This window comes from Melanerpes formicivorus, unplaced genomic scaffold (assembly GCF_026170545.1).
Source record: "Melanerpes formicivorus ecotype bairdi unplaced genomic scaffold, bMelFor1.0.p_v2 SCAF_23, whole genome shotgun sequence".
Taxonomy (NCBI): domain Eukaryota; kingdom Metazoa; phylum Chordata; class Aves; order Piciformes; family Picidae; genus Melanerpes; species Melanerpes formicivorus.
Window position 1 is genome coordinate 125,617 of NW_027142375.1, and position 11,916 is coordinate 137,532.

General features: G+C 59.0%; 1 long non-coding RNA gene across 1 annotated transcript; it reads right to left on the bottom strand.

The window, feature by feature from the left end:
• Nucleotides 1-250: 250 nt before the first annotated feature.
• LOC137448231 (uncharacterized) lies at nucleotides 251-1,090 on the bottom strand. The gene is made up of 2 exons (XR_010989012.1): nucleotides 950-1,090; nucleotides 251-541 (listed from the first exon to the last, which is right to left on the bottom strand). It is a non-coding gene; the product is annotated as an uncharacterized lncRNA (long non-coding RNA).
• Between the last annotated feature and the right edge of the window lie 10,826 nt (nucleotides 1,091-11,916).

Here is an 11,916-nt window from a genome sequence, read left to right on the forward strand (position 1 = left end):
TGAATGGTGCCACATGCAGCTGGCAGCCGGGCACTAGTGGTGTCCCCCAGGGATCAGTGCTGGGTCCATCCTGTTCAATATCTGTATTGATGATCTGGATGAGGGGAGCGAGTCCATCATCAATAACTTTGCAGATGACACCAAGCTGGGGGCAGGAGTTGATCTGCTGGAAGGTAGGAGAGCTCAGCAGAGGGACCCTGACAGGCTGGACAGATGGGCAGAGTTTGGAAAGCATGCACGGACTCCCTGGTTGGTGAAGCAGGAATTGTTTAGTGGTACAGAACAAGCAGTGTATGTAGGAAAAATCAAGCAGGCTAAGCAATTCCCTGGCATTCTTGCACCACTGCTGCTAATTGAGTTTTCTCCTTTGATATGCAGCTCTCCATTATTATCTTCATCCCATATCAGGTTGAGCTTCTCCGGCACGGAGGCGAGCGTCCTTCTGTCTCGCGCTTCAGGCTGTTTACTGCAGTCAGCTCTTCTTTATCATCAGACCGTTCTTCCGTCGTCCGCAGCCTGTTGTTCTTTCCTGTCCTGAAACCTTCCATAGATACTTTCTGCTTTCCTCCAGGCAGAGTCCAAGGGCATGATATTGAACACATCCAAGTGCCAGGTTCTACACATTACCACAACAACCCCAGGCATTGCTACAGGCTGGGGTCAGACTAGCTGGAGAGGAACCAGGCTGGAAAGGGAGCGGTAAGGGAGTGGCAAAGGGCTGGGAGGGGCTCAGGACAGTACTGGGAGGTACTGGGAGGCTGTGGAAGGACTCTGGGGGGGAGGGTTACTGGGGGGGAGTGAGGAGGCACTGGGAAAATTCTAAGGGTTAACTGGGAGGTACTGGGAAGGGCTCTGAATGGCACTGGGAAGAACTCAGAGACTGTGGAAAGACTCTGGGGCAGTGTGGAGGGGCTGAGGGGGGCACTTGGGGTTATGAGGAGATACTCACAGTGCTCCCAGTGCTCTCCCAGTTGTCTCCCAGTTGCTCCCAGTTGGGTTCCTGCTGCTTCCAGTTGTCTCCCATGGCTCCAGAACTGACTTCAGCTGCTGCAGGTATGGCTCCCAGTCCCTCCCAGTGCCTCTCAGCCCCTACCAGCTTCCTCCCAGACTGGGAAAGGACTGGGAGGCACTGGGAGGGGTTCAGGACAGTACTGGAAGCTACTGGTAGGCTGTGGAAGACCTGTGGTGGGGGTAAGGTTACGGGGGGGAGAGTAAGGGGACACTGGGAAAATTCTAAGGGTTAACTGGGAGGTACTGGGAAGGGCTCTACATGGCACTGGGAAGAACTCGGAGACTGTGGAAAGACTTTGGGGCGGTCTGGAGGGGCTCAGGGGGGCACTGGGGGTCATGGGGAGATACTCCCAGTGCTCTCCCAGTTGTCTCCCAGTTCCTCCCAAGGACCCCTAGTGCTCCCAGTTGGGTTCCTGCTGCTTCCAGTTGTGTCCCAGGGCTCCAGCAATGCCTCCAGCTGGTCCAGGCATGTCTCCCAGTGCCTCCTGGTCCCTACTGGTCTCCTCCCATACTGGGATAGGACTAGAAGGGATTGGGAGGTACTGGGAGGGACAGGAATAAACAGGGGGGGACTGGGAGGGGACTGGGAAGGGAGTGGGACAGTGTGGGAGGGGACTTGGAGGGACAGGGAGGGGACATAGTGGGAATGGACTGGGAGGCTGTAAAGGGCTGTGGGAGGGAAATGGGGGACTGAGGGGGGGTACTGGGAATTCCTGGGTCATGCTCCCAGTGCTCCCAGTTGTCTCCCAGTGGGGATGCTACTGCTTCCAATTGTCCACCAGGGCTCTTGCCAGGTAGTGCAGGTATGACTGGGAGGGGACTGGAAAGGGATGGGGAAGGCACTGGTTGGGGACTGTGAAGGGACTGGGATGGAATGGGAGGAACTGGGATGGACTGGGAGGGGCTGGGATGGACTGGGGGGGCACTGGGAAGAGACTGGGATGGGAGTGGGAAAGGACAGGGAGCAACTGGGTGCACTGGAATGGGAATGGGAGGGAACTGGGAGAGACTGGGAAGGACTGGGAGTGCACTGCGACGGGACTGGGAGGGGAGTGGGGAGCCAGTGGGAGGGGATTGGGAGGGAACTAAGAAGGGAATGGGAAAGGAAAAGAGTTGGAAGGGACTGGGAAGGGACAGGGAGGGGATTGGAAAACGACTGGGAGGGTACTGGAAAGGGCTCAGGACAATAGTGGGAAGGACTGGGAGGCTGTTAACAGCTCTGGAGGGGAATTGGGGGGGGCAGTGGGAGGCTGTGGAAGGATCTGGGGTAGGGAGGGTTACTGGGGGGGAGTGTGGGGGCACTGGGGAAGTCTAAGGGTTAACTGGGAGGTACTAGGAAGGGCTCTACATGGCACTGGGAAGAACTCAGAGACTGTGGAAAGACTTTGGGGCGGTCTGGAGGGGCTCAGGGGGGCACTGGGGGTCATGGGGAGATTCTCCCAGTTGTCTCCCAGTTCCTCCCAGGGACCCCTAGTGCTCCCAGTTGGGTTTCTGCTGCTTCCAGTTGTGTCCCAGGGCTCCAGCAATGCCTCCAGCTGGTCCAGGTATGCCTCCCAGTGCCTCCTGGTCCCTACTGGTCTCCTCCCATACTGGGATAGGACTAGAAGGGATTGGGAGGTACTGGGAGAGACAGGAATAAACAGGGAGGGACTGGGAGGGGACTGGGAAGGGAGTGGGACAGTGTGGGAGGGGACGTGGAGGGACAGGGAGGGGACATAGTGGGAATGGACTGGGAGGCTGTAATGGGCTGTGGAGGGAAATGGGGGACTGAGGGGGGTACTGGAAATTCCTGGGTCATGCTCCCAGTGCTCCCAGTTGTTTCCCAGTTGTCTCCCAGTGTTCCCAGTGGGGATGCTACTGTTTCCAATTGTCCACCAGGGCTCTTGCCAGGTAGTGCATGTATGACTGGGAGGGAACTGGAAAGGGATGGGGAAGGGACTGGTTGGGGACTGTGAAGGGACTTGAAGAGGACTGGGAGGGGCACTGGGAGGGGAGTAGGAGGGCCACTGGGCAGGACTGGGAGGGACTGGGGAGGAACTGGCAGGGACTGGCAAGGACTGGGAAGGGACTGAGAAAGGATTGGGAGGAAATGGGTTGAATGGGAGGGGATTGGGAAGGACTGGGGAAAACTAGGAAGGGACTAGTAGGGGACATGGAAGGGACTGGGATGGAATGGGAGGAACTGGGATGGACTGGGAGGGGCTGGGATGGACTGGGGGGGCACTGAGAAGAGACTGGGATGGGAGTGGGAAAGGACAGGGAGGAACTGGGTGTACTGGGATGGGAGTGGGAGGGAACCGGGAGAGACTGGGAAGGACTGGGAATGCAGTGCGACGGGACTGGGAGGGGAGTGGCAAGTGACTGGGAGGGGAGTGGGGAGCCAGTGGGAGGGAAATGGGAGGGAATTAAGAAGGGAATGGGAAGGGAAAAAAGTTGGAAGGGACTGGGAATGGAATGGGTAGGGAGTGTGAAGGGAGTGGGAAGGAACAGGGAGGGCACCGGGAAAAACTGGGAGGGGACTGGCAATGGCACTGGGAGGACCTGAGTGAAATGGGAGGGGACTGAGAGGGAATGGGAGGAACTGGGAAGGATGGGGAGGGAACTATGAGGGGAATGGGAATGGACTGGGACAAACTGGGAGGGGACTGGTTGGGAAGTGGATGAACTGTGAAGGGACTGGGAAGTGACAGTGAAGGGACAGGAAGGGACTGGGAAGGGACAGGGAGGGCACTGGGACAAACTGGGAAGGGACTGGGGGGGGGACTGGGAGGGGACTGCTTAGGCACTGGGATGGGAATGTAAAAGGGACAGGGAAAAGAGTTGGAAGGGACTGAGAAGGGACAGTGCGGGGAGTTTGAGGGACAGGGTGGACCAGGAGGGAATGGAAGGGACTGGGAGGGTACTGGGAAGGGTCTGGAAAAAGCCTGGGAGAAACTGGGAGGGGACTTGGAGGGAACTGGGAGTGGACTGGGAGGGAATGGGAGGGCACTGGGAAGGACTGGGCAGACTGGGAGGGGACCGGGAGGGAATGGGTGGAACTGGGATGGAGTGGGAGGGAACTGGGAGGGCCTGGGAAGGGACAAGGAAGGGGAGTGGGAAGAGATTGGCACAAACTGGGAGGGGACTGGGAGGGAACTGGGAAGGGAAAAGGAGGGCAGTGCAAAGGGACTGGGAAGGGACAGGAAGGGACTGGGACGGGACTGGGAAGGGCCTGGGACAAATTGGGAGGGGACTTGGAGGGAACTGGGAGGACCCAGGAAGGGACAGGGAGGGGAGTGGGAAGGGACAGGGACGGGACAAGGAAGGGACAGGGAGGGGAGTGAGAGGGAGTGGGAGGGAACTGAGAAGGGAATGGGACGGGCCTGGAACTAACTGGGAGGGGACTTGGAGGACCTGGGAGGGCACTTGGAAGGACTGGGAGGGCACCAGGAGGGAGTGGGAGGAAACTGGGAGTGCCTGGGAAGGGACTGGAAAGGGCCTGGGACAAATTGGAGGGGACTGGGATGGAACTGGGAAGGGAAAAGGAAGGGACAAGAAGGGTAGAAGGAGGGGACAAGGAGGGGACTGGGAGGGGAGTGGGAGGACAAGGAGGGTACTGAGAAGGGACAGGGACAAACTAGGAAGGGCCTGGAACGAAGTGGGAGGGGACTTGGAGGACCTGGGAGGGCACTTGGAAGGAATGGGAGGGGACCGGGAGGGAGTGGGAGGAAACTTGGAGGGCCTGGGAAGGGACTGGAAAGGGCCTGGGACAAACTGGGAGGGGACTGGGATGGAACTGGGAAGGGAAAAGGAAGGGACAGGGAGGGGACAAGGAGGGGACAAGGAGGGGAGTGAGAAGGGACTGGGAGGGGAGTGAGAAGGGACTGGGAGGGGAGTGAGAAGGGACTGGGACAAACTGGGAAGGGCCTGGAACTAAGTGGGAGGGGACTTGGAGGGAACTGGGAGGGAATGGGAGGGCCTGGGAAGGAACTGGAAAGGGCCTGGGAGGGACTGAGAAGGGACAGGGTAGGTCCTGGGACAAACTGGGAGGGAACTGGGAATGCACAAGGAAGGGCAGTGGGAAGGGACTGGGAGGGGATTGGGATGGGACTGGGAGGGACCTGAGAAGGGACTGGGACAAACTGGGAAGGGCCTGGGAAGGGCCTGGAACTAACTGGGAGGGGACTTGGAGGGAACTGGGAGGACCTGGGAGGGCACTGGGAAGGACCGGGAAGGAATGGGAGGGGGTGGGATGGAGTGGGAGGAAACTTGGAGGGCCTGGGAAGGGACTGGAAGAAACTGGGTGGACTGGGAGGGGACTGGAAGGGGACTGGGATGGAACAAGGAAGGGACAAGGAAGCAACACGGAGGCAACAAGAAAGGGACAAGGAAGCGACACGGAGGCGACAAGGAAGGGACAGGGAGGGGAGTGGGCAGGGACAGGGAGGGGAGTGGGCAGGGACAGGGAGGGGAGTGGGCAGGGACAGGGAGGGGAGTGGGCAGGGACAGGGAGGGGAGTGGGCAGGGACAGGGAGGGGAGTGGGCAGGGAACTGAGAAGGGACAGGGAAGGGCCTAGAACTAAGTGGGAGGGGACTTGGAGGACCTGGGAGGGCACTTGGAAGAACTGGGAGGGGACCGGGAGGGAGTGGGAGGAAACTGGGAGGGCCTGGGAAGGGACTGGAAAGGGCCTAGGACAAACTGAGAGGGGACTGGGATTTAACTGGGAAGGGAAAAGGAAGAGACATGGAAAGGACAAGGAGAGGAGAAGGAGGAGACAAGGAGAACAAAGAGAGTACAAGGAGGGGAGTGGGAAGGGACTGGGAGGGGAGTGGGAAGGGACTGGGAGGACCTGGGAGGGCACTTGGAAGGACTGGGAGGGGACCGGGAGGGCCTGGGAAGGGACTGGGAGGAAATGGGTGGACTGGGAGGGGACTGGGAAGGGACAAGGAGGAGACAAGGAGGGAATTGGGGAGGGACGGAGGGGAGTGGGAAGGGACTGGGAAGGGACAGGGAGGGGATTAGGATGAGACTGGGACAAACTGGGAAGAGACTGGGACAAACTGGAAGGGGACAGGGAGGGAAGTGGGAGGGAACTGGAAGGGTAATGCAAAGGGACTGGGAGGGGAGTGGGAGAGACTGGGTGGAGTGGGATGGACTGGGATGGAACTGAGTAGGCACTGGGATAAACTTTGAAGGGACTGGGAAGGGCCTGGAACTAACTGGGAGGGGACTTGGAGGGAACTGGGAAGACCTGGGAGGGAATGGGAGGGAACGGGAGGGACTGGGAAGAGACGGGAAAGGGCCTGGGAGGAACTGGGTGGACTGGGAGGGGACTAGGACAAACTGGGAGGGGACTGGAAGGGAACTGGAAAGTAACAAGGAATGGACAGGGAGGGGAGTGGGAAGGGACTGGGAGGGGATTGGGAAGGGACTGGGACAAAGTGGGAAGGGACTGGGACAAAGTGGGAAGGGACTGGGACAAAGTGGGAAGGGACTGGGACACACTGGGAGCAGACTTGGAGGGAAGTGGGAGGACCCGAGTGAAATGGGAGGGCACTGGGAGGGACTGGGAGGGCAGTGGGAAAGACTGGGTGACCACTGGAAAGGGAATGGGAAGAGACTGGGAGGGGCCTGGGAGGAACTGGGTGGACTGGGAGGGGACCGGGAGGGAATGGGAGGGACTGGTAGGAAACTGGGAGGACCAGGAAAGGGACTGGGACAAACTGGGAGGCGACTGGGAGGGCACTGGAAGGCTAATGGAAAGGGAGCGGGAGGGGAGTGAGAGGGTATTGGAAAGGGACTGGGAAGGGAGTGGGGGGGAGTGGGAGGGAATGGGTGGACTGGGTCAAACTGGGAAGGGACTGGGAAGGGCCTGGAACTAAGTGGGAAGGGACTTGGAGGGAACTGGGAGGGAATGGGAGGAATCTGGGAGGGCCTGGGAAGGGACTGGAGGAAGTGGGTGGACTGGAGGGGAATGGGATGGAGTGGGAGGACACTGGGAACGGCCTAGGAAGGCCCTGGAACTAAGTGGGAGGGGACTTGGAGGGAACTGGGAGGCAATGGGAGGGCCTGGGAAGGAACTGGAAAGGGCCTGGGAGGGACTGAGAAGGGACTGGGTAGGTCCTGGGACAAACTGGGAGGGAACTGGGAATGCACAAGGAAGGGCAGTGGGAAGGGACTGGGAGGGGATTGGGATGGGACTGGGAGGGACCTGAGAAGGGACTGGGAAGGGCCTGGAACTAAGTGGGAGGGGACTTGGAGGGAACTGGGAGGACCTAGGAGGGCACTGGGAAGGACCGGGAAGGAATGGGAGGAAACTTGGAAGGCCTGGGAAGGGACTGGAAAGGGACTGGGAGAAACTGGGTGGACTGGGAGGGGACTGGAAGGGGACTGGGAAGGTCCTGGGACAAAATGGGAGGGGACTGGGATGGAACAAGGAAGGGACAAGGAAGCAACACGGAGGAGACAAGGAGGCGACAAGAAAGGGACAAGGAAGCAACACAGAGGCGACAGGGAAGCGACACGGAGGTGACAGGGAAGGGACAGGGAGGGGAGTGGGAAGGGACAGGGAGGGGAGTGGGAAGGGACAGGGAGGGGAGTGGGAAGGGACAGGGAGGGGCCTGGAACTAAGTGGGAGGGGACTGGGATGGGAACGGGAAGGGAACTGGGAAGGGAACTGGAAGGGAGTGGGAGGGAACTGGGAAGAGACTGGGACAAACTGGAAGGGGACTGGGAGGGAAGTGGGAGGGAACTGGAAGGGTAATGCAAAGGGACTGGGAGGGGAATGAGAAGGGACAGGGAGGGGAGTGGGAAGGGACAGGGAAGGGCCTGGAACTAAGTGGGAGGGGACTGGGATGGGAACGGGAAGGGAACTGGGAAGGGAACTGGGAAGGGACCTGGGAAGGGAACGGGAAGGGAGTGGGAGGGAACTGGGAAGAGACTGGGACAAACTGGAAGGGGACTGGGAGGGAAGTGGGAGGGAACTGGAAGGGTAATGCAAAGGGACTGGGAGGGGAATGAGAAGGGACAGGGAGGGGAGTGGGAAGGGACAGGGAAGGGCCTGGAACTAAGTGGGAGGGAACTGGGATGGAACTGGGAAGGGAAAAGGAAGGGACATGGAAAGGACAAGGAGAGAAGAAGGAGGGAACAAGGAGAGGACAAGGAGGGGAGTGAGAAGGGACAGGGACAAACTGGGAAGGAAGGGCCAAGAACTAAGTGGGAGGGGACTTGGAGGACCTGGGAGGGCACTTGGAAGGACTGGGAGGGGACCGGGAGGGAGTGGGAGGAAACTTGGAGGGCCTGGGAAGGGACTGGAAAGGGACTGGGAGGAAATGGGTGGACTGGGAGGGGACTGGGAAGGGGACTGGGAAGGGAACTGGGAAGGGAACGGGAAGGGACCTGGGAAGGGACCTGGGAAGGGACCTGGGAAGGGACTGGGAGGGAACTGGGAAGAGACTGGGACAAACTGGAAGGGGACTGGGAGGGGACTGGGATGGAACAAGGAAGGGACAAGGAAGCAACACGGAGGAGACAAGGAGGCGACAAGAAAGGGACAAGGAAGCAACACAGAGGCGACAGGGAAGCGACACGGAGGTGACAGGGAAGGGACAGGGAGGGGAGTGGGAAGGGACAGGGAGGGGAGTGGGAAGGGACAGGGAGGGGAGTGGGAAGGGACAGGGAGGGGCCTGGAACTAAGTGGGAGGGGACTGGGATGGACAGGGATGGGCTGGGATGGACAGGGAGGGGCTTGGAGGGACTGGGAGAGAATGGGAGGGGTCTGGAAGAGAATGGGAGGGGACTGGGAGTGCACTGGGAAGGGACTGGGAGTGCACTGGGAAGGGACTGGGAGTGCACTGGGAAGGGACTGGGAGGGGACAGGGAGGAAAGTGAGAATGGACTGGTAAGGGCCTGGGACAAACTGGGAGGGAACTAGGAGGGGAGTGGGAGGGACTGGGTGGACTGGGAGGGAATTGGGAGGGACAGGGCAGGACTGGGAGCTTGCTGGGAGGGACTGGAAAGGGCCTGGGCGAAACTGGGAGGGAACTGTGAAGAGACTGGGAAGGTATGGGGAGGGCACTGGGACGGACTGGGAGGGAACTGGGAAGGGACAGTGAGGGAGTGGGAGGGACTGGGTGGAACAGGAGGGAATGGGAGGGACTGGGATGGAGTGGGAGGGACTGGGAAGGGGCTGGGAAGGGACAGGGAGGGAACTGGGACAAAGTGGGAGGGGACTGGGAGTGCACTGGGAGGACCAGAGTGAAATGGGAGGGGACGGGGAGGGAATGGGAGGGCACTGGGAATGGACCAGGAGGGGACTGAGAGGGAATGGGAGGAACTGGGAATGACTGGGAGGGCACTGGGCAGACTGGGAGGGGACGGGGAGGGAATGGGAGGGGCTGGGATGGACAGGAATGGGGGGGGAGAGACTGGGAAGGACTGGGACGGAATGGGAGGGAACTGGGAAGGGAATGGGAAGGGACTGGGAGGGCCCGGGATGGAGTGGGATGGACTGGGATAGGACGGGGAAGGGACTGGGTGGGAATGGGATGGACTGGAAAGGACCTGGAGGGAACTGGCAAGGGACTAAGAAGAACTGGGAGGTAGTGGGAGAAATTGGGAGGGACTGGAAGGAAACTGGGAAGGGACTTGGCTGGGAATGGGAGAGTACTGCGAAGGGACTGGGATGCAGTGGGAAAGGACTGGGAATGAAACTGGGAAGGGACTGGGAAGGGACTGGGACAGTGTGGGAAGGGACTTGGTAGGGATAGCAAAGCGATTGTTACAGACTGGGACAAGCTGGGAGGGACAGGGACAAACAGGGAAGGGACTGGGAGAACACATTGCAGTACTGGGAGCCCTTGAGGGAGATCTTGGAGTTCCTGGGAGCACTGTTGTTGCTGCGAGGTCACCGAGAATAGGATCGGAGAGGTTTTACTGGCAGCACTGCGTGGGACAGGAGGTCACTCACTGCGTTCCTGGGAGCACTGGAGAGGGATTTTGCAGTTCCCGGGAGCACTGGCAGAGACTGGGAGGCGCTGGGTTCACCCTGGGATCGCTGGGCGAGTCTGGGGGCATTGGGGTCAGCCTGCAAGAGCTGGGAGAGACAGGAGAACAGCTCGTGAACTGGGAGCAGACTGCTCCTGACCGCGGCAAATCGACACCCACCCCCGCCCCCTCGCTGCTGCCCACCCCCAGACCCGTGGCAGAGTCCTGCAGCAGGGACAAAACAACTCCAGAGAGCAGCAGAGTCGACACTGAGCTGATGCGGAGCAGAGAAAGCAGAGGGGACGAGGGTTACGCTGGCTAGGTCAGAGCCGAGGGGGCGAGGGCGGCGCCATCTTGGGAAGGGCAGGCGCTGTCACGGGGAGGACGGCGCCATCTTGGGAAGGGCAGGCGCTGTCACGGGGAGGGCGGCGCCGAAGGGAGCCGAGCCGAGCCGAGGAGCCGAAGGGAGCCGAGCCGAGCCGAGGAGCCGAAGGGAGCCGAGCCGAGCCGAGGAGCCGAAGGGAGCCGAGCCGAGCCGAGGAGCCGAAGGGAGCCGAGCCGAGCCGAGGAGCCGAATCGAGCCGAGCCGAGCCGAGGAGCCGAAGGGAGCCGAGCCGAGCCGAGGAGCCGAAGGGAGCCGAGCCGAGCCGAGGAGCCGAAGGGAGCCGAGCCGAGCCGAGGAGCCGAAGGGAGCCGAGCCGAACCGAGGCGCCGAAGGGAGCCGAGCCGAGCCGAGGCGCCGAAGGGAGCCGAGCCGAGCCGAGGCGCCGAAGGGAGCCGAGCCCAGCCGAGGCGCCGAAGGGAGCCGAGCCCAGCCGAGGCGCCGAAGGGAGCCGAGCCCAGCCGAGCCGCCGAAGGGAGCCGAGCCCAGCCGAGCCGCCGAAGGGAGCCGAGCCCAGCCGAGCCGCCGAAGGGAGCCGAGCCCAGCCGAGCCGCCGAAGGGAGCCGAGCCCAGCCGAGGGTTATATAAAAGGTTAATCTTTTCCCATGTTAATTCTTATTTTATACAGAACGGTTAATTTTTCCTATCAGGCTCAGCCAGCCTCTGTTCAGAGGGTTTTCCATTCACATAAAAAATAACCAATCGACAACAAAATCGATACTTTTAAAAAGCCACTCTTTGCATATGATAGATACACACTGCACATTTATATATTTGAGAACCCCACGTACCCCATTTCAAAGCCTCCCTTCTTACGAATTAACACTGTAGTATAGAGGTTTTACTTCGAGCAGTGCTTTCTGGGCCAGATGTAAGCAGCTGAAGACATTTATTACATTATACAGCAAAGACATATAGTCTCATCAGAAGGCACACGTGGCACATCTCAGTTGGGCATTTTCTGCTGGCATACAATAGGTTGCAATAAAACTATTTTAACACATCCAACCTGTTATAAAATATGCATCCTTTTTTTTTTTAATATATATAATCCTTCTCTTAAAACGATTTTGAATACAAAGAAACAAAAATCTCATTCTATAATATCCCTATATCAAACTCTTATCCTAACACCTTAGTACCTTAGTACAATCACTAATTACTTAATACTTATAAACACTAAATACTTACTATTCATTATGCTTACAGGTAAAACAACTATTAAAAACAAAAAAAAAAATCTCTAAAACACATCACAATCAGAAATAATGAAATAATCATTGTTGCTTTAAATCAGAACACAACTTTCATAGACTAGAGAGGTTATCAGAAAGGGGGGGAGAAATGGGGGGGGGGGGAGGCGGCCGGCTAGCAAAGGCACCATAGGGACAAAGAGAGGGGGGGGAAAGGGGGGTGGGGAGAAAGCCACCGAATTCACACCAGCTGCCCTTCCAGGCAGCCTCGAGGTCAAATGTAGGATTCCCTGAAGGCATGGAGACTTCCATAGGAGGCGATAGCAGCAATTTTGAGCTACATTGATGTTTTTGAGCCTAAAACT